The sequence below is a fragment of the Triturus cristatus genome, chromosome 6 (genome assembly GCF_964204655.1).
Source record: "Triturus cristatus chromosome 6, aTriCri1.1, whole genome shotgun sequence".
Classification (NCBI taxonomy): Eukaryota; Metazoa; Chordata; class Amphibia; order Caudata; family Salamandridae; genus Triturus; species Triturus cristatus.
The window spans coordinates 399079970-399101941 of NC_140589.1; the positions used below are offsets into that span (position 1 = coordinate 399079970).

At 38.8% G+C, this 21972-nt stretch overlaps 1 long non-coding RNA gene across 3 annotated transcripts in view; it reads left to right on the forward strand.

Moving 5' to 3' along the window:
- Window positions 1-21972, forward strand: part of LOC146817222 (uncharacterized) — a 135378-nt gene that overhangs the window by 90755 nt on the left and 22651 nt on the right. For 2 of the 3 annotated variants that reach the window (XR_014962955.1, XR_014962953.1), the window contains 3 exons: window positions 11023-11236; window positions 13943-13988; window positions 15612-15810. This is a non-coding gene — a long non-coding RNA (uncharacterized LOC146817222). Of the gene's footprint in view, window positions 1-11022; window positions 11237-13942; window positions 13989-15611; window positions 15811-21972 lie in introns of those variants that run through there. The other variant, XR_014962954.1, reaches the window with a different exon arrangement.

Below are 21972 nucleotides of genomic sequence, written 5' to 3' on the forward strand. Positions count from 1 at the left end.
GATCCCATCCGGCGAGCTGCTGGGGCTGCGGAGGCCTTGGGGCTCTGCCCATGACTCACACTATTTGTGCACATGGGTGTCCAAGCTGGCATGCGCACCCAGTAATAAAAGGCACAAAGCCACCCATTACCTATACATGCCGTAGGGCAGGGCATTGACCCGTAAACTCCTATGCCTCGATCAGCTGCAAGACATCACCCCATAAAGACCTCGGATGGGCTCCAAAATGTGCACATTGTTGCTGGTGGTGCTCCAAGAAGGGCAGGGGCATCACCAAAGAGCAAAAATATATTTGTACAGCTGGGAGCACAAAAGCCTCCATGGTATCCCCCCCCCCCGCCCCTCTACTTTTAACCAAAAGGTTGACCTGATTCTCCCAAATTGATGCTTCTGGGAGAAGTTTGGTATTGATAAAACACACTTGAATTTCAAGCTGTTCATCAAACACTTTGAATTGCAAGAACCTGTGTTGGTTGGGCCTAAAGCTGTAATGGCAGGATAGTAAAAGAAAGATTTGTGCACACATTTTATTAAATGTATAATACTTTATTGACAGTAAATTTATTGACAATGGAATAACATGTCTTCATGAATACTGGTAACAATTCTATTTATTTCAGTGGTGCTACGCCGTTTGGTTATAACATATTTTGCTGTTATCAATATGGTGATACTCTGGTAAAGCCAGTAGGCCTGCCTTTTGGTTCTGACAACCCCTTATGTTGTGTCTAATACGGGTAGGGGCATTGTAATTATAGGGTTCATGGCTTGTTGAGGTTGCAAATTGTTCTGAGGGTGTCAACAGAGGTATGTCCATCTGCCTATTCATATATATTTTTAGTATTTAGTAGTGTGTGTGTGTGTGTGTGTGTGTGTAGTGAGTTTCATTTTGTAAGAAAAAGCACTGACAGGGCAATGATTTATTTAGTGCTTTGTCATGGACCAGCGAACTGAGGGTACATGCCCACAACACCTCTGCTGAGAATGCCTTGGACTGCTCTGCTTTGCTTACCTGAGAGAGTCAAATTCTACAGTGGAGTACTTGTGCTCAGTAAAGAGAAGGAAGTGGACGTATTACTTGTGAAGGACTAACATCCTTTACAACTAATAACCCAGTTGCTTTCAGTGAGCAAACAATTTTCTTTGATTTGTGGTCTAATGGGCATATATTGTTTCAGTGCATTTCAGAGAGTGAAATCTCCTTCATCAGGTAATCGTCCATTATACCAATTTATCATATAGTAAAAAGGAACCAATCAGTGTATTGTGTTGCAGCATAATGCAATTAGAACATTTTTCATACTGGTTTGACTACTTGTCTACTTTTCCTCAATACATTCCGTGATCAGATGATACATTACAAAATTCGAATTTATTATGCTTCCAACGCCATTTATGTAAACTAGTGCATAGTTGATATGTCTCTCACCTACCATAGTTAGTTGATATCTGCAGTATAATCATCAGCCATCTCAGTTTCTTAACTGTATGTGTGACTGGTGTCCCTTTTTCTGAATTTATACCCTTTGTTTCTTTTCACTTAAAGTATCCTTATGTGGATGCAGCTCATATCAGTCAGAAAACAAATTTTTTAGACAGCTATTTGCACTCCCGATGAGTACCCCTATACAGCCGCTCAGGATGGACCTGGGTATCCAACCAATTGCGGACATGGTCGCCTCCAGACCAGTAATGTATTGGCGACGACTATGGAGCACTCCTGAACTCGCCATCTTTCAGGAGGAATTGAAGTCCATTTTATTGCTACCAAAGGCAGGCGCTATCCCTTGGTTAGCCCACGTTAGAAAATCACTCAGAGATATAGGGAGAGAAGACCTTTGGCTCTCACCTGAGGATACTTGTCCCTCTTTGCCAAAAAGATCATTGGCAAAAACTCTGCAGGAACATAAGTTGACTCAGATCATTCGATCAGCTAATACTCCAAATTTGACCTCGGCTTTTCTCGAGGTCAAAATTAGCTACAGTTTTGAGTCTGCAATAGATTTGATTCACCCGGTAATGGCCAAAAAATTATACCTACAATTTAGGCATGGGTCTCTCCCCCTTTTTTCGAGAACAAATAAATGGGCTGGCTCACCCAGACAATTTTGTCCTGGGTGTGTTGCCACTGATGAAACTGAGGTCCATGTTATAATCTTCTGTCCAGCATATAAAACCTCCCGTAGAAAATGGATAATTCAACTTGCTAAGAATATAGGGGTTACGAACCACAGAGATCTCTTCAGGTTGCTGAAATATGATCCTTCCCCCCTATACGTTACTGTGATAGCCAAATTCCTCTTTTCTATGTGGATAACCAGAAGACAACTACTACCTCACTAAGTCAACTATATTGGCACCATTTATTGTTATTAATCTGTTTTAATTCGTGAATTGCTGAATTGTATTTGCACTAAGAATCACGTTTTAAATTTGTTTTTATCATTCTTGTTAATATTATACTATGCTATTTTATGACTTTTATGGCTTGTAGCCGAAATAAAGTTTTTCTGACTGACTAACTGACATATCAGTCAGTTTACTCATCCTGTTAATGTAATATTTCCATTTTGTTTACCTTTTTCTGTTTCTCTTCAATGTACTTTAGTCATTCTCATATATTCATATGTCCATGTGTGTAGTTATATGTTTGTTAATTAATCAATGTCTCTGCATATAATATCTTTTGATCACAATTATTCTTAAATAGCACGTTACATTTTCAATGTCTTTGAAGCCTTTAGGGGACAATTGTCTCTAATCAACTTATCATAAAAGTCTCTTATTGACTTAAGAATTCCTTTTAATTGCAGTCTCATTAATTCAGGTACTTGTTAATGATTTGAAAATGCGTCAGCTCTTTTAAAAGACTGTATTAGTTAAAACGTCATGCAACTCGTGACACTAGGGGGTTCATTACGATGGCGGGCGGACTTTCTCACAACGTGACAGCCACCGCGAGGTGCCTGCCACCTTCTGCATGCCAATGAGGGGGGTACCTAAGGTACCCCCCCCCCAATTGCAGGCCCGCACCCCCCCCCAGGGGGCCCGTAATGGGCCCCAACAGTAAATTCCCGCATGCCTTTCCATGGCAAAGTCTCCGCCATGGAAAGGCATCCAACCGCAGCCATAGTAATATGGATGGCGATGCCTGCAAGGCACCGCCACCATATTGTGTCCCTTTTCAGCCCGCCCGTGAATCTGACCGGCGGAAAAGTGGCAGATGGTATTTCCCTCCACCGCGGTGCCCCCTGCCATACTAATATGGCGGGGGTGAACCAGGGACATTTAGCGGGCGAATCGTCTCCGCCGGCCCGGCTGGGGCGATCCGCCCGACATACTAATGACCCCCTAGGTTGTGAGTTTCAGTGTTAAACTTATGTTTGTGTGTCTCATTTTGGTCTTGCTTACAGTTTATCCCATATAATATATCACATATGTACAAACAATCGTTCTTCCGAAAACAGTTGTTTCAGTAGTGAGTTACGTTGTTTTAATTACCTATTTTTTGTGGTAGTTTCTTGATCTTCTCAGATACTTTAGAGTATTTATTAATGTATGTAATCCCGTTTTTATCTGGTTCTTTTTATTTTGGATTCTGTGAAACCTTTTATTTTGCAGAACATATCTCCAGTATTCTCTTCTGAATTGGTTCATTATCCTCAAATGATCCTCTTCAATTATCATTTCCTTTGTTATGATATGCTAATACTGCTGCATTTGATAATACAAAAACAACAGTTGATGGACAGAATGCAGAACAATGTCATACATTCACCCCAGTACAGAGATCTGGGCCTAAACCCAACGTTTTTTTGCTCACCATGCTGTTCCAGTTTGAACCTAGCCAAATGCAAATCAGTCTTGACCCTGTGCCTTATGGGTACAGTCCAGCCCAAACTGCCAAGCCAGGTCCTCCCTGGACTGGAAACAAGCATCCTAGGACCAGTTTCGGGGTTTCACCCCTCTTCAGCCAGGATAGCTTGATTCCAGTGCATGGAGAGCACGGGACCCATATCTGGGCATACCCTTCCCACTCGGGGTGACAAATGCAAAAACAAAAGTTGATGGACAGAATGCAGAACAATGCCATACATTCACCCGAGTACAGAGATCTGGGCCTAATTCCTTCGTGTTTTTGCTCACCATGCCGTTCCAGTTTGAACCTAGCCATATGCAAATAAGACCCACGTCTGGGCATACCCTTCCCACTCGGGGTGACAAATGCAAAAACAACAGTTCGGGCTGGACTGTTTCCATGAGGCACAGGATCAAGAGTGATTTGCATATGGCTGGGTTCAAACTGGAATGGCTTGGTGAGCAAAAAAACAATGGATTTAGGCCCAGATCTCTGTACTGGGGTGAATGTATGACATTGTTCTGCATTCTGTCCATCAACTGTTGTTTTTGCATTTGTCACCCCGAGTGGGACGTGTATGCTCAGACATGAGGCCTGTGCTCTCCATGCCACTGGAATCAAGCTATCCTGGCTCAAAAGTAGTTGCTGTGTGATACAAGATTTAGTTTCAGTAAAATACTTTGCTTTCAGATGTTGTAAAGGAATCCATTCTACAGTCTCAGTGACCCCCTTTAGGGGAATCAAAGTGTTACCTGGTTACATTTATAAATGTGAATAGAATTGTACTTTTTGTTTAAATTGTAATTCTGCTTAGTTGTCTCAAAGTCACTTGTGTCTGCCAAATATGTTCTGAAATTAATAGTTATCTGCTAGAGAAGTTCTTAAAGGTACTATCCCAATAGTTGCAGCAAGGTGTTTATTCCTGCAATTATATGTTTCTGGGGAGTTTTCATAAGGATTTATGTATTTAGGTAACTAAGTAGGATACTGATACTGGTATTACCGTATTTTCATTCCATTCTAAGTGCTCTTTTTAAAATGAAAATTGGAAATTTACTCTTTTTTTGTGTGACTATTTTAGTTTCTACTCAGGCCTCGAAAAATCATAAAAATGTTACTAGACCTGCATGTCTAGTGACTTGAATAATTTACTCGACCTAACTTTGATGTACTTGATACATAGGAATGTTTCTCAGTTTATGTATTACTTTTAATAAATATAATACAAAAACATGATTTGGCAGTGCACTGTCATTTACAAACAGCACATTTTCCATTGAAATGGCAACAACCTTTCCCACTAATATGCAGTTTTACTGATAAAACTATAAATGGTATAAACAATAGTCTGTGGAAATTGGGTTTCCTCAAAAAGATTTATCATGTACACATTACCAAGTAAAGAGTTCTTATTTGTTTTCATACTAGTTAAAACCTTTTTTATCACACAGAATTACAAAAATAAGTGCTTTCTTAACTATTAAAATACCTTTTCAAATGTTTGAACAGTTCATTTACAAACTATTTAAGTGCTGTTTTGTTAGAAAAGAAATCTTAAATCCTATGGCCCTTCATTTCATGCTCTTTGCTGCTTATTTTATCTTGGTGGTTGTGTTTAATTTTCTTTCTCTGACTGCAACTTGTAAGACAGGAGCTGAAATTTGACCTCTAAAGCCAGATCAAAATACAGTTCTCAAACAAACAAAAAAATTACAACCCTTTAGGAAAGTACAACCGGTGTTCTTGCGACTGTAGAAATGCGATACTTAAGCACATTTGCAATGCTTAACTTATATTGTTTGTTTTTAAATGGAGAAAACATTTCTCCCCATGAAGAAACTTGTTCCCATATACCCTTGCTAATTTTGTGGATAATCCATCTCTCTACCCAGTGTTAGAAGATATGAATTTCTTTGCATGTTCCCGCCATGAAACATCCTAAACACTCTTTGTGAGTAGATTTACTCAACTTAAATTTTATGTATGAAAATATTTATTTAGAGATGCAAATGAGCCTTACCACAAACTTCAGTTTGCTGCTATGAATGAAAGTATTTGCACATGTATTTGTTTTTGTGGATCACACCACACCTTCTATTAAAGGTCAGAGCCACCATGCCTGGTGACTCTGGCTCTTACACAAATAGAGATCTTTTAGCTTGACAGCAGCAGGAGCTGCTGTGTTTATTAAGTTCCTTGGGATGGTATTGGAAATAGCCATGGAGCCACCCCCAGCTTTATCAGAAACTAAAGGCACCTTCAGGGGAATACATGTATTAACTGGTTACATTTAATGTGAATAGAATTGTACTTATTGGTTAAATTGCAATTCTGCTTAGTTGTCTGCCAAATATGTTCTGAAATTAATAGTTATCTGCTTGAGAAGTTCATGAAGGTACCATCCCAATAGCTGCAGCAAGGTGTTTATTCCTGCAATTATATATGTTTCTGGGGAGTTTACATAAGGATTGATGTATTTAGGTAACTAAGTAGGATACTGGTATTACCGTATTTTTATTCCATACCCTTTTAAAATGAAAATTGGAAATTTACTCTTTTTTGTGACAGTTTTGGTACTACTCGGGCCTTGAGAAATCATAAAAATGTTTTTATTATCTACATGCCACATAATTAACTGTCATCTAAACTAATGATGAACTAGCCTCATTTATTTAGTTGTAGAGGAAAACAGTGGTGTATTGAAGCCTTGTTATTTTTAAGGTGTCATACAACAATTTTTCACAGGGTAACATTAAAACAATTCGTTATGGATAACTTAATTATAATGAAAAAGGACCATATGACACCAGAAATTGATCACATGAATATATTTTCAAAAATATTTGACGAGTTTGAGAGCAGCATGAAAACTTGATTGCAGACTGTTTATTGCGTGAATAATGAACACACAGTGCTTGTGAAGGGACAGTGAACGGCGCAGTTGAAACGTGGATCTAAATGGAAAAGCAGGGAATGGAAATTAGTCACTAGATATTATGCATGCATATCAATTGAGCCAATGTATATTTACAAAATCATGTCATGAATCAAAATCCATAACTCTGCTGATATTTGTTGACGGCATTTCGACGTTCATTAATTTGAGGTTATAATCGGGACAATATGTGTACATGAAAAATTGATTGCTGCCTAAAGAATATAGAAAGACGGAGATTTAAAAGAAAGGCCAGAATAAAACTGGACCAACAAGTGTAAAACATGCGGGCCATGCTGGTGGTACCCGTAGGATCTTCAGGATACCTGCTGGATAAGTAGAGAAAATAAGGTTACAATTAGCTGAGAATGTGCCAAGCAACAAACAAAGGGCCTTTGAATACTCTATGAAGGAGTAAATAATACACTCATGGTCAATATGGAACAGATAAGCGTATCAGGGGGAAGGGCCAATTATAGATTAGCCAGCATACAGGATGGAAAAGTCAGTCTCCATGGAGGGTAAGGGCGAGTCAAAATTGTAGCGTAAGCGGAACTGCTTACAAACAAGATTCCAATGTGCTGAGTGTGCCAGACGGTCACACTGCGGATTGCCAAAATTATTCTAAAAGGTGAAAAACAACAATGGCTGCTCTAAAATAAAGCACCCAACCTCCTACAGTTGACACCAATGGGGTGAGCACTCACCAATGGTTAGTATAACATCTTAAGTTGGAGGAATCGGCAGATCGTTTGCAATTGGGAACCTTGGGAAGGGGCAGTGCCCAACCTGGCTCCCCCTTCCCCTCCATGGAGATTAACTTTTCCATCCCGTATGCCAACTAATTCATATATCGCCCCTCTCCCTGGCACTCTTATCTGATCTACATTGACCATGAGTGTATTCTTTACCCATTCATGAAGTAATGAAGGGCGCTTTGCTTCTTTCTTGGCACATTCCCTGGCTAATTGTAGCCTTGTCTTCTCTACTTATCCTGCAGGTTTCTTGGAGATCCTTCGGGTACCACAGACATAGCCTTCATTTTTTACAATCGTTGGTCCAGTTTCATTCTGGCCTTTCTTTTAAATCTGTCTCTCCTGATTCTTTAGGCAGCAATCAGTTTTTCATGTGTACATATTGTCCTGATGATGACACACGTCATCAGATTTTGGTTCATGACATGACTTTGTAAATTTAACATTGGATCAATTGATATTCATGCATAATATCAAGTAACTAATTTCCGTTCGCTGCTTTTTCATTTATGTCCTTGTTTCACCTGCGCCATTCACTATCCCTTCATGATCACTATGGGGTTTATTACGATGGCAGTTGGAAAGCCTCCGACCTTTGTTCAGAGGCTTTTCGACCGCCATCTTTAGTTTAAATTCCGACCGGCTGATTATGAATCAGCCGGTTGGAATTAAAACCGGCCAGTCATTCCGGCTCGCTTCTGATGGGCTCAAGGAGTCTGTCGGTCAGTCGGAGGCTGACCCTTAATCCCAAGGCGTGGCCTTTGCACCTTTGGGATTACAATGCATTGTTTCTGGCAAGGTTTCCAACCCAGCCTTTCCGACATGGAAACCCTGTTGGAAAGCGTGTTTGGGGCCCTTAGCAGGGCTGGCTTGTGTGTGCGGCCTCTGGTTGGTGCCTGCCAATGGGTGCAGGAATTAACACCACCGCCCATTTCCCTATGGGAGCATACACTACGGCCGGTTTACAGCCGTAAAACATGCTCCCATAGGGAAATGTCAGAATGCGACTGAACAGTGTTCAGCTGCATCCTAATCATGGGGTTCAGGACTGCCGACCGTAGGTTGATCGGTCCCGTTTACGAGACGGTGTCGGGCAGACGCAAGTCTGCCCGACATCGTAATGAGCTCCAATGTGTTCAGTTATGCACACAATACACAGTATTTAATTAAGTTTTGATGCTGCTTTCAAGCTTTTTTCAAATATTTTTGAAAAATATATTCATATAAGCAATTTCTGGTGCGTTATGTTACTTTTTCATTATAACTTAGTTATCCACAATGAACTAATTGTTTTATTGTTACCCTGTAGGACATTGTTGTATGATACTATATCTCAACCAGGTCTCAACTTGGTTTTCAGGTTTCTCTTGTTTGCATTATGGTTATTTTTAAGGAGCACAATGAATGTCAATTTCCAGTTACATTAAAATAGCGCGTAAGAAACATTAGAAATGATTCACTTTTCCTCAGCTGTTGTCAATTATTTATATAACAAAGTCCCCCTGAACCCATTATATTTGCTACAGGTATGCTTATGTCTTATTGGCATGTTATCTGCATTTCATCCATTTTTTCATAATTAAATTAGTTAAGTGAGCATCTTTAGTTATAGTGGTGTGTAATGTAGTTGTGCCTGATTGTGTCATTCTTATGTGCTCTCTTTCCGGACTTAATTCTGAAATCAGACCCTGTTGTGGTAGTTTTCGCTTTGTCTGGTCGACTGATCATCCCTATTTCAACAAGAAGTTTTTTTTTGCACACTTGGCTGAACGTTGTGCTGAAAGTGATCAGTCATAATCATCAGAATTGTATCTCAGTTTATTTGTTAAAAAGTAACTAATCGAGGGTCTGGTTACAAACTGTTAAGTATCTGCCTACAACTGTAACATAAGCATTTAGACGTTTGAGTAATAAATGTGAGTGTTACCTTTCCGATTGTGATGGTAGAGATACTGATTTTGAATATAGCTGCAGAAATGATGTCCTTCTATGAGTTCTCTCCGGCGAAGAGGGTGTATTCTGATACCCTTTGTACAAATTGCAATGCCCCCTAAAATATAATTGAACAAAGTCCTCTTGTATGGTGTGATTCACGACAGAAAAAAATATAAAAGCACAGGCGGGTATTTACTTCTCGGCCTTAATGCACTTTTATGGAGTTTTTTTTTTTCAGTTTATCATTTCCAGATATACACCAGAAACCAGGCTCAGGTTTCCAGGTGTAATAGTGCGAATGTAAGGGTGAGATCTCAGTCGCTCTCCTATTCCTCCTGTGAATAAATCACTGGAGTATGGAAGTCCACTGTGCAAATGCATGTTTTTTTTATTCACCGGAAGAAAAAATTCTTTGGAGAAATCCCTTACCCTACTCCTCCATCAAATTGAGGGTCTTCTGCTCCCCTTGCCATCCTGGAAGGGGAATTACTCTAGTCCTTGGCTTTAGTAACTTTCCAGCCCTTTTCAGGGGAGAAGAAGTCTCATCAGAGAATGTAAATGCCCACGAAAGGACACTGTAGATGTTCTCAAACTCAACAAGCAAACCACTAAGCCCACTTCCCAGCCATTGCGTAGGATTTTTCTACAGTGGATTTCTAATGAAGAAATCTGCGGTAGTAAATACATTTACTCCTGTGAGGAATACTTTAATGAATTTTTCATAGACATAAATGCAGTATTTTAGCTGTATGTTCGTTTGTGAAATGGGTCCACTATTTTAAATTCTTATGTTTCATTGTGAATACTATAAGGACATTTAAATAGGAGAAAATTGCACTACTGAATGGGAATCCACCTTTTTTTTAATACTTTGAACGACTGGAGTGGTTAAAGTATTTGGAATAGTGCAAGAATATCAAAATATCAAAATAGATCAGCATTATGCATTTTTATTTAAAGATTTCTGCCAGTTTTTTGCATGTACGTCTAACTCGCACATCTTTTCTACAGCCATCTCATCTTTATTTAACTACTCTGCAGCCAGTTCACACACTCTCCCTATTGCTTAATTACCTAACTATAACCCACAATATCTATTTGAAATCAATAATATACAGTGTAAGGATTTTCAGAGCCTCATGGAAAATGCTATTATGCCGTCTGGCTCACATTCCACTAGAAACAAAATCATTTGTTAAACCATTTTTTTCAAAGCAGTGCTCTCTTGTGCCATCGTTATTGTATGTTAGTATGCTTACTATATAGCTAAGAAGTATATTGATATTGGAACTTATACCATGAAATAGTTGTATGCAACAAATTGTAGTTTCTCCAAATTTGGATTTTACAAAAATGCCTGCTTTGTTTACCTTATACCCATGTCCATAAACCCATGAGTTTCATTATTTGATTTTCCCACTATCATGCAGTTGGTATGGGGGTTGCATATTCCGAACGTTATTTGGACTTGTTTTAAAAATGTGTATGACTTCATTCCATAAATCCATTAATCATGTTATTTTATTATTTATCATCAGCCCTTCTCTGTTTCAATGATATGGACTCTAGCACTGTTAACTCGGTGTAGTACACATTTCTTCGGCTCACTGAGTGCTCAGGCTTTCGAGCTAACACATCACTCCTGCTCCTCTCTCTGAGCACCTGGAACCACTACAGCACTCTCTCAGCCCTACTCCGACTCATGCAAAAATGAAGCAAAGAAATTAAATTACAAGCTGGAGGTGGGAGTAGGTAAGCACTATGTTTTGTTAGTTACTTATTTCTCTCCTTCCATGTGAAGTGTATTGAGATTCTTTATCTACAATACGTTTTACATAACTTATTCTTCATGCATTACCTTTCTGTGACTTTTTATATTGCACTGCTTATGGTTAACAATTTCCCTCCACATAAGACCTGTATGTAGAGTCTCCATTGTAAATTTCTTAGTTATACTCTTGCTCCTCTCTTTTGAAATTCTAGCAGTCTGAGCTCAAAAAAGCAATTACATGATTAAAACTTATTGTACCTCTTTCTGATACAAGCTGACAAAAGAGGTACCTGTTTAATTAGTGTAGGGTATATGTTAATGGCCTAGAAAGCTTTTTTCACAGCGAGGCACATATTCAATCAACATCAAATGCTTCAGATCCAACATTTCATCCCTTTCTTATGTCAGGGAGTAAATATTAGATTATTTGAATGATAGCAAGTCTGGGATGACTTGATGTGTAGGGCCTGATTTACAAGGGTAACTTACACTTTTGAGTACGTTTACACGTTTAAGTAAGTTTACTACTTTTTGATATTCACAAACTTTAGGTATAAGTTACTACTAAAAAAACAAAAAACAGCACAAAGTCCAGCACTGCAGTTGGCCAACCATTAGAACTGCAATATCCGCCCATAGAAAAAAATTGAAGTTGGGACCTAAACCTTATTTTCAGTTTACAACAGTATTGGAAAATGGTGCATCACTATTAAATAAGTTAAAAAAATGATCCCCAGACAAAATATAAGTGTTTAATGTGCCTAAATAGTTATTAAAAGTGATGTATAACATTAATGTAATTTTCTTATTAAAATGTATTGTTACATTATTTTTAAAATCAAAATGTTATTCAAATATATTGTAATTTAAAAAATATATCCTATTTTTAGAACATTCGTTAACATTAATTTATATTTTTTTACATTTTTAACTATTTAAAATATGTGTTTAATCTAAATGAACGTTATTTATTATGGGGTTTATTTTTAGTCCCCACCTCCACTATTTTCTATGAGAGGGTGTTGCAGTACAAGTGGTTGGCCACGTGTAGTGCTGGACTTACTACAGTTTTTTGTTTGTTTTAGTTTCAACCTACAATCTGAGTTTGTGAATCCTGATCAGTAATAAACTTAATCAAAAGTGTATCTTACTCAAACGTTTGTTACCTTTGTGAATCAGGCTCTTAGTGTCCTTCATCACCATATGGCATGACTGTCCATTTTGTGCCTTTCAAAACCATTGATCATGATGTGCTGCATTATTGTGTGAAAAACTGTATTCGTTTGCATGGCAAGGTTCAGAGGAGGTCAGGGTTCTTACTGACAGTTGGCTTTCAGCAGAAAATAAATGGTTCCTCTTGATTAGAGAAGAACGGAATTTATTGCTGAGTTAAACTGTCTGCCCTGTCCTGTATCACATTTACACAGAACCACTCACGAAAAACATCGGAAACTCTATTATTGGCCAGGACACCGTACCAAGACTGTTCTGGTAGCTACTCTGGACAAGCTGCTCTCAGCTCTGGATTCGGCCATGCCGACATGCCTGATATTGTTGGACCTGTTGGGTGCCTTTGTTCTGTAAGTTTCTCCATCTTAATTGGCCTTCTGAGAGGGATTGGGTTTGGTAGCTTAGCAATAGAGTGGTTTGTGTCCTTTCTAAGTGGATAAACCCAGGAAATGTTGCTGCCCTGTTTCACTTTGAAGACATCTCAATTAGCACAAGGGGGCTACAAGCATTGGCAGTTTCCCTCAGTCCATCTGTCTATCTGTAACGGTGTACTGCCATTGGATGAGTTTATCTGCAGCTTTGAAGCTTTGATTTTAATGCTTTCTTTTATGCTGAAGGCACACATTTGCTTCTGAAATTTGATTGATCCTCTATCTTGCCCATCTGGCCATTGCCCACACAAAATTAAAGTTTCTATCAGACTTCACTTGCACACTTAATATCTCAGTATTTATAGAAACATTGCTAATATATGGTTCTAGCCAGAACACCTACTTACTTTGAGATGCCTTTTCCAGATTAGATTCAGTAATGTGTGATAAACATGCCCATACCCATCATTGTTGGAAAATGTATAGATTACTTAGAAGAAATCTTAAGCCCCTGAGCGTAAATAAAGCCAGCTCAACTGAACCCTGCAACAAATTAGAAGTAGGGTCCTGCATATCTCAAGAGTGTTATCATTTATTACATCCTGTAGATTAAGCTGAGATCAGTTGCCTCAAGCTTTCTGGCATACCAAATTATTTGGTGTGTACTTTGAAAGTTTAAGGATGTATGTACAGAAGCTACTTATTTAGTGCACAATTATAAAACCTTTAAGGTTGTAAGGTTCTGAAGAACCTTACCTTTTAACTTGCCAACGGTATTTCAATCAGACTAGACCTAATATTGTTATATTATGTGATCCTGACTCATGTCCTGGGCTTGTGACATTCTCCCTGTTTGTCATGCTATGTAATAGCCATCTTCCACCACAAGTGTTATCCATATCACCAACAAATAAATTCACTTGTAAATACATACACACACTTCCCCGCTTTCTTTCTGAGTGATTTAGTATACTTTATGGTTCAGTATCTCTGTACAGGAACATTATACAATGTTGTTTCCATAACTAATATGCCATTTGTAAAAATCAATATTTGTAAACATTTTCTTTATTTAATTTGTTTCAGACACACAGTTGCGCTGTTTGTTGCACAGTTTCCTAATCCTATTTTGGTGAGTGTCGTTTTATCTGTCATTGGCTAATATTTTAAATTCAATCTGAACACTGTAAGTGAGGAGGGTAATATACAGTGATCAGCCAGGGCTGGAAGGGGAGCAAGGATTATGTAGGTGATGCTTTTTTATACTCTGTTTTTTAGTTGTAAGTGTTAATAATAATGAATTATTATTGCACAATGGGCCTGATTATGATAGCGGGCTGTCGGACCCCGGGCTGCTATCACGGTGGTCAGGAGACCTCCCAACAAGTAGGCGGCGGTCCGACCGCTGCATTTTGATGCGACCCTCAGGCTGCTGGCCGCAAACTGCTCTTTTTCACAATGGCTTGTTCTGCGGCCCAAGATGAGGGCCGCAGCACAGGCTGCCATGAAAAGGAGCACCCATGGTACATGGAGATGTGTGTGGGCACTGCATATATACCCAGGGCCACTTTACAGTGGCTCATGATGGACAGGGGCTCTTTTTGTGGCCCCCAAATCATGTTTCCGACAGCCTTTTTATGGTAATCTTCCCGCCATGAAAAGGCTATTGGAAAGGGATATTGTAATCCCGATGGCTGTGTCTGCCTCGGCACTGCCGCCATTCAGGACTACGAATCTGACCACCACCCCATCGTAATCACTGATCCTGGTTGAGGTGGCGATCTTCCCCTCAACTACTGTGGGGCGGACTGCTGGTATTGTAATTCGGCGGTCGGACCGAGGGGCTATTGGTGGGTGGACCGCCACAGACGGCCTGTCGGTGGCGGTCTGCCCGCCATCATAATCAGCCCCAATGTCTTTTTGCAGATAGATAAATGGAGTCCATCAACTTTGTCCTGTTCACTACAAATGTTTTTGATAATGAACAGAAGTAAGTGTTAGCTGTACACCAAAAATATTAAGAACACACTTGCGGAAATAGACCTATTGGTAGCACCTACTTTTATTAACCAGTAGGATGGTAAAACCCCTTTCAGCTCTTTAGAAACTTAGCAATGGAACATTGTCACAGTTGGAGATCAGAATTGGTTGTGTACACACATGACAGTTATTGAGATAAGGAGACACATACAGCAGAGTTTGTTGTTACCTTTCAGGTTATTCAGTAGAGGTTCTGCAGATCTGTAAAGCATATTCATTGATTCTTTTATTGTTCTGCATAAAGTCAAACATATGTATGTACTGCTGGAAGAAGCAGTAAATGGCTGAATCCTTTAGCTCATTTGTATTTTATGTTCTTTGGTGGGATGGAATCCGCGATCTAGAAAGTAGGTAATCACTGGATGCTTTACCTAAAGGTGTGGATAGATTAAACGCTTGGTTCTGCAATTATTTGCATTAAAACACTGCACTAGAAAAGATTTAATTTGATGCACTGAATAGTGTACAAAATTCGATTTTTTTTAGTTGTTGCTGATTGCTCAAATAAATGATCTTTCAGTGCTCATGGTCGTACTTCACTATTGGTGATAAAATCTAATGTGTTCAGCCACGGTGTGTGCACGTTTTATTCTAATCTACACAATTGTCTGGACTGCTTTATTGCTTCTTTAGTCATGTAGTATGTTCACAAAGTTCTTTGTATAATAACTGAGGAAAGCTACTAATAAATTGCATCTCCGTTCATTTGTTTTAGAACAGGAATAACATTAAAAGAGGGGAGAAGAAAGAAGGAATGAAAAGCGAAACATTGGGTACATAAATAAATACATAATGAAAACCTATTTTGTCAGTGGTCTGGTTGGAGTGTGGAAGAATTATGTGGTGGTTATTTATTTTTCTCACTTGATCTCAAAACTTTGATTCATCTCTTACTTGGTGAAGTTTTCAGAAAATGCAACCAAGTCTTTATTTACTTTATTAAATGTATCACATATATTTAAATTTACTACAACTGCATTTTTGAATTATTAGTATAAGTTGATTTTTTATATATAAGTATTTCACTGGCATAGTCAGAAGTATCTAAATGTTAAAATACGTTTTATGCTTATCTCTTTGCTTAAAGATGGCCTTGGATTACATATGTATGCCATCACTTCGCTTGTTGCTGCTATATTTATCAACACTCATTTTCTCCCATTGTCTCTGTTTAGTTCAGGTCTAATGGTCTTATTAGGTAGCAAGACCTATACAATTTATAGTAGATTTGTCATCCATTATCGCAATTACATTTGATTTCACTTACATTTATGTTTCTTTTTGCACAGCTTCTGAGTCATTCAGTATTCAAACCTTAGAGTTTCTGTGTATTGCCCATTAACCAACATTCTTTGAACTACCCATCCACGCCTGTGAGTGGACTCACTGCTAATGTCCGGTGTGACCAGCAGGTTGTGATAGTCAAATCTCTACCGGCAAATTAATAGTGCCACCAGTTACTTGTGGCACTTTGACATTGCATAAACTACAGTATGAAATCTATATAAAATGCATTATTATTATTGTTATTATTTAGGAACTGAACACCTCTAACTGTACAAAATTTCAACCACCCTTGTTAAATCGATCCTTTACCTCATTGTCTTTTGCTGGGCAGATATTAAAAAGCCTCGCTCTCCCTTGCTCATTAGAGTCTCAGGTCCGTAATAGATTGGTGAGGTTACACCCATTCTAAAAAAGCAAGATATGCCTTTCCCCACTCAAAGCTGCCTTTTGTGATGCAGTCCACTTAATCTTGGGCACCAATGTTTCAAACACACTGCACTGGTCCTTATCTCCTGATCCAGCGTTTAGGAGCAAACACATTTCTAACATCTGGACCCAATTTAATACCTAACAGTCCCTTTCACGCTGGGTGAGTTTAAACAAATCTTACCAATTAGCTCATCACTTATTTATCCTCTTCTGTCTCAAATCTTACATAGTGGTCAGGGATTGGAAAATAATATTCAGAATTCTAAGGAAGTATCATCATAGAGAAATAATCATTTAAAATAACTAATTAATACTAATTATGACACTCTGTTTAAAAGTAAAAATGCTTTATCTGTATATGTGATATTGCTCATCAAGTACAATACAGCTCGACACATAGATTATCACACAAAAAACAGCAATGATAACAAAACTCGATTAGACATCTCAAATGTCAGCGCAATGAGTAAGTGAATAGCCGAAGAGACAAAAGGATAAAGACATTTTCAAATAAGATAAATGCAAGTTCAGAATATCATACTAACCGATCACGCAAGTTCTAGAAATCAGAAAAGCTACCCTCTGGCCATGAGAGTAAGTTGGGCACCCCAACACGAATTGAGGTGTAAATATCAAAGAGTCAGGATCAGCAGAACAGCCAGCCAATGAATTCAGGAAACAGTAACACAGCTCTCTCCTCTTGCAAAGTAAGAAAAACGTGTTCTAACCCCCACTCTCTTTCTACTAATAGTTATACACTATATTCACTAAAGATCCAACCCATCATGTATCATCACAGAAAGGAACCTCATCTTTCATTGGTTCAAAACAGGGGTGTCTAGGCACTCCACTCTCGATGTGCCTAATTTTTTCACAGTTCCTTTGTATTTGGCAGCTCACGTCATCTGTCATTCAGCAAAGTACAGTTATCGTCTCTTCCGCGGCTTGTTCATTTCTCCATCTCAAAATTGTATCAACCCTGCAGTACAAGTGTCCACAAACTCCACTCGGCAAGGAAGTTCTATTCAAAATGTTCATTGTTTCCTCTATGCAACCTTGGCCACTCTCAAGAGCTCACAAAGGATAAATTACATTTTCTTTGTCTACATTCTAATAAACAACTAAACCTAAATAGAAATATGAGGCCTTCAATGCAGAGCAGTAAAATGCGCTCTAGGAAAAATAAATACAAGTATGAGTATCACAGTTATTTTGATAAAACTCCACTATTAATTGCTTTAAGAATGCTTTTTGCTTACATTTTCTCTGCACACTTATTTTAAAACAGTGAATAGAAACTCGCGACTTTTGGTTGTTATTTTTCTACATTAATTATGTGCATTTGCGGCCTACATTAACTCTGCCAGCATGCCCTTGCGCAGTTTCAGTTTTACCCCTTTTAGTTTTACACTGTTAATTTTCACACCATTTTGTTAATAATTCACAAAATGAGCAGTTCAATCCAACCAGGTTTTATTCCGCGAAAACCCTGCTCCATCACTCCCTACACTGATTGCTCATCGTCAACAGATTCATCTTTAGAACGACTTTCCTTTTACAGAAAATACATTACTTTGACTCTCCTAGATTCCTATTAAAAATTGCGTTACCTGGCCAGCTCCAACCATTGTTTAGTGCATAATAATTAAGACTCGATTCACCCAAAATCTAGAATTTTCTTCCTCTGGAGAATTATCTGATGACATCACACCAGAATAATCAGAATAATAAGGGAATGCTAAAACTTGAACTTCCCCCTATTTGTCTAACCTTTTTACCTATAATGTAAAAACTGAAGCTTTGTTTGTTGCTTATGTACTTCCTCTTTTATGGGCTTGTCTGGCTTATTGTTGCTAGTCTATGTTATATCCCTAAATCAGGATTTAATTAAATCAGTCTTTGTATATAACCATTTTTTGTTTACTTCCCTATTAATCCATATTTCTATTTCTTTTCTTATATATTAATTACTACCTGATTGTTATTTTCTTCTATACACATTTTATTCAAGACTCATATTTTTACTCCCGCTGTGAAAAGCTCTCGGATATCGTTTGGCTACGTTCACGTTTTGCAAAACTATATATATAAAACAAATATATTACTTAATGAGACTGCTCACTGTGAAAATACAATGCATGCTTGTTGGAAATTAAAAATCGTGTTTTTGTGAAAGTTGTAGCTAGTTTGCGTTACACAATACAGTACTTACCCACATTTGTTTGCCTCAGAGAATTTGCTTTAGACTCAAGGACCTCATTGCAACCACTGTACTCAAAATGCTGACACCAGGAAATTGCTGATTATAGCCAATGTGATGGAGAAAATACAATAAGAGTTCTTTTTGAGTGGATCACTTGAAAGAGCATGATTTCAAAGAAATAATTGTATTTTACTAGCATTGTCCTTGTAAACACAAATGAGAATGTTGACATCTTGTTCCTGCTGAACAATCAAATCAATGCAGCAAATTTGGAGCTTTGGATCATGATTTAGCCAATCTTTGTTCCTGCAAAGTGCAAATTATGGACACTGCCATCCTCTCAGGCCCTGTAACCACCAATTGAAAATATAATGAACGTGGGCAGCTAAGTTTTAAGAGAAGGAGACAAGTACATGCATACATGTTGAAAATGGGATTCCCCAAAAATGTTCCAAGAATTGAACTACAGAAAGAATGCAGTGAGTGGGCTTGTGTTTGGCTGGGCAAGCGGCAGGGTGTAGTTTGGCTGTGGGTGTGTTGTCGGGGATTGGATCATTATGTAGCATTTCAAATATTGCCATTTTGTAATCAAGGTCCGGAATCAGCACAGGCACTCTGAACTTTACACTAATGGGGCAACTGCCTGGTTGGCCATCTGCATCAAAGAATACAGGGTTGGCTCCGAGGTAACTTATAACCTTCTCACTAGATGTGATCAACACCTTTGTCTCTTCCACAAAGCTAGAGAATCTTAGCATAGAGAGTACACCACCACTAATGATTGTTGACCTCAGATTGGTGGCATTTTCAAGGATTTATGACAATTGCAATGGCATCATTCAGTTTAAACCTGTTTCTGCATGTACTTACTTATTGGTCGTCAACATTTGAGGCAGATATACCACAATCTATTTAACTCTGGATTTTCCACATCGTATTGTATTAATCTTTGAAGCTAGGTTTTAGGTATCTGGAATAAGGTGACTTTAATGGAACAAGGAGCAAAGATCACGAGGCCCCATGTGGAGGCTCTGAGAGAATGAGTGGCTGTCATTCATGTCTTCCTGCATTTGTCCAAAGTGGACATTGCCAGAAGTATTAGGTCAGACCAAGAAATGCAATTAGTAGCACAATATCTTCCAGAAAGGAATAATTGACGCCAGCCCAATTCTTTCCTCCTCTGTCATATTTTGTGTACACCCACAGGACTTTGAACTGTTTTTTTTTAACAAGGTATTTCATACCTTGTGCGTATTCATCTCATTGTGCCTTTTTTCTATGAAGAAACATTGCCTGCAGGCAGATTACAGCACTGTTATTTAGGTATCCACTCGTATATGCATATCCCATTCCATTATTAGCCATGGTTCTCTCAGTTGATCAGAAGATCAAGTCACTTTTGATCCCGGTAGCAACGTAATGGGGATGAGGACCATAGTTTTCTTGTTTTCATACTGGAATGTGCCCCACCTCTTTAGCTCAATATGTTCTTCTAAAATTGTGCAATCTTTTGGGCTTCCATCTGAGAGACTGTGATTCTTTTCACATACTAGATTCCTTAGTGAGGGTTTGTTTTGTGAGTAACAGTTGTCATGCCGTTGACTACAATGAGACCTGAGGCACTCACTCTGCAACCCTTATCCTGGAATGTTTCAATCGCGAAGACTCCATGGCCTGTTCCAAGATCCATATATAGAATCTGATTTTGGTTCTACAGCCCGTGAAAAAAGATCCTTTCTAGCCATTTGATGAGATGCTTATGGTTCTATTATATGCTGGTGTTTTATTCTGCAGTAATCCCCTCAACTGAGCCCAGTTGAGGCCTGTTTTTGGTATTTCATCAGAGCAGAGTGGTTGTCTAACCTAACATTTCGTCCAAAGATTCAAGACAGTCAATACCAAGATCCTTGTTGCTGTAGCTCTGCAGTTCAAACATTTACATTTTTTTATAACTAATTAAAACCCCCCAGTTTTGATGTATATTTTTATTTATGTGCAATAGCTAACAATACAATAAAATACTGAATACTATAGCCAATGCTTATATTACAAAAACATTTTATTGAAAGAAATATGTCCGTATTATTCCAAAAAGGTTAAAAGCACATATAATATCACAATAATCCACAATAAAAATGTATTTTTAAAAAGACATCCAGTACATGTCAATCAGATTGATTAACAATAATTCACAATTATGACCAGCATAATAGAGACAAACACATATGTAAGACACAGCTTTTGTTCTTTACAGATGCACATCACATTGGACTGAAAAACACAGCTCGTAATACATTGATTCAATCAGTATTTGACCCGTCTATGTTAGTCCTTAGATTGTGCCTTCAACAGCGTCGACGCGTTTCGATGGCTTCAAATTAATCATACCATCTTTGTCAAGACACAGTGATTCTGTCTCTCTCTTATGTCAATCCTATTTCCTCTCTAATTTCTAATTTCTAATTTCTAATTCTAATTTCTAATTTCTAATTTAAAACATTTCTAAAGCGCAGCGTACACCATGCGGTTTCTTGGCGCTAGTGGGCAGGATCGGCAACTGAGGGGAGAGACAAGAGTGATAAGAATGGGGAGCTAAGCGGGGAAAGCCTGTTTGAAGAGGAAGGTTTTTAGATCTTTACGAAAAGAGAGGTACTGGGTAGCAGAACGGAGATGGTCAGGAAGGGAGTTCCAGAAGGTTGGAGCCAAGGTGGAAAAGTTGGCCCCACCCCACTTTTTACGTGTGAAGCGGGGAATCTGAAGAAGGGACTTAGAGGAAGACCGGAGGTGTCTTGTGGGAACATAGGATTTGATTAAAGAAGAGATAAAGGCGGGGGCAGTGCCTTGGCGGGCCTGGAAGACCATGCAGCCCGTCTTAAAAAGGGAGCGTTCTTTTACGGGAAGCCAGTGAAGCTCCCTGAGAAGGGGGGTGGAATGGTGGTAGCGTGGGAGGCCGTAAACCAGCCGGGCCGCCTGGTTCTGGATCAACTGAAGTCTTCGCAGGCTGTAAGCTGGAATGCCATGATAGAGGGCATTGGCATAATCCAGTTTTGATATCACCACGGCGGCCATAATGATCTTGAGTGCCTGAGGGGAAAAGAAGCGGGAAACGGAGCGGATGGTGCGGAGAGTGAGGAAACAAGAGGAGACCACGGAGCTG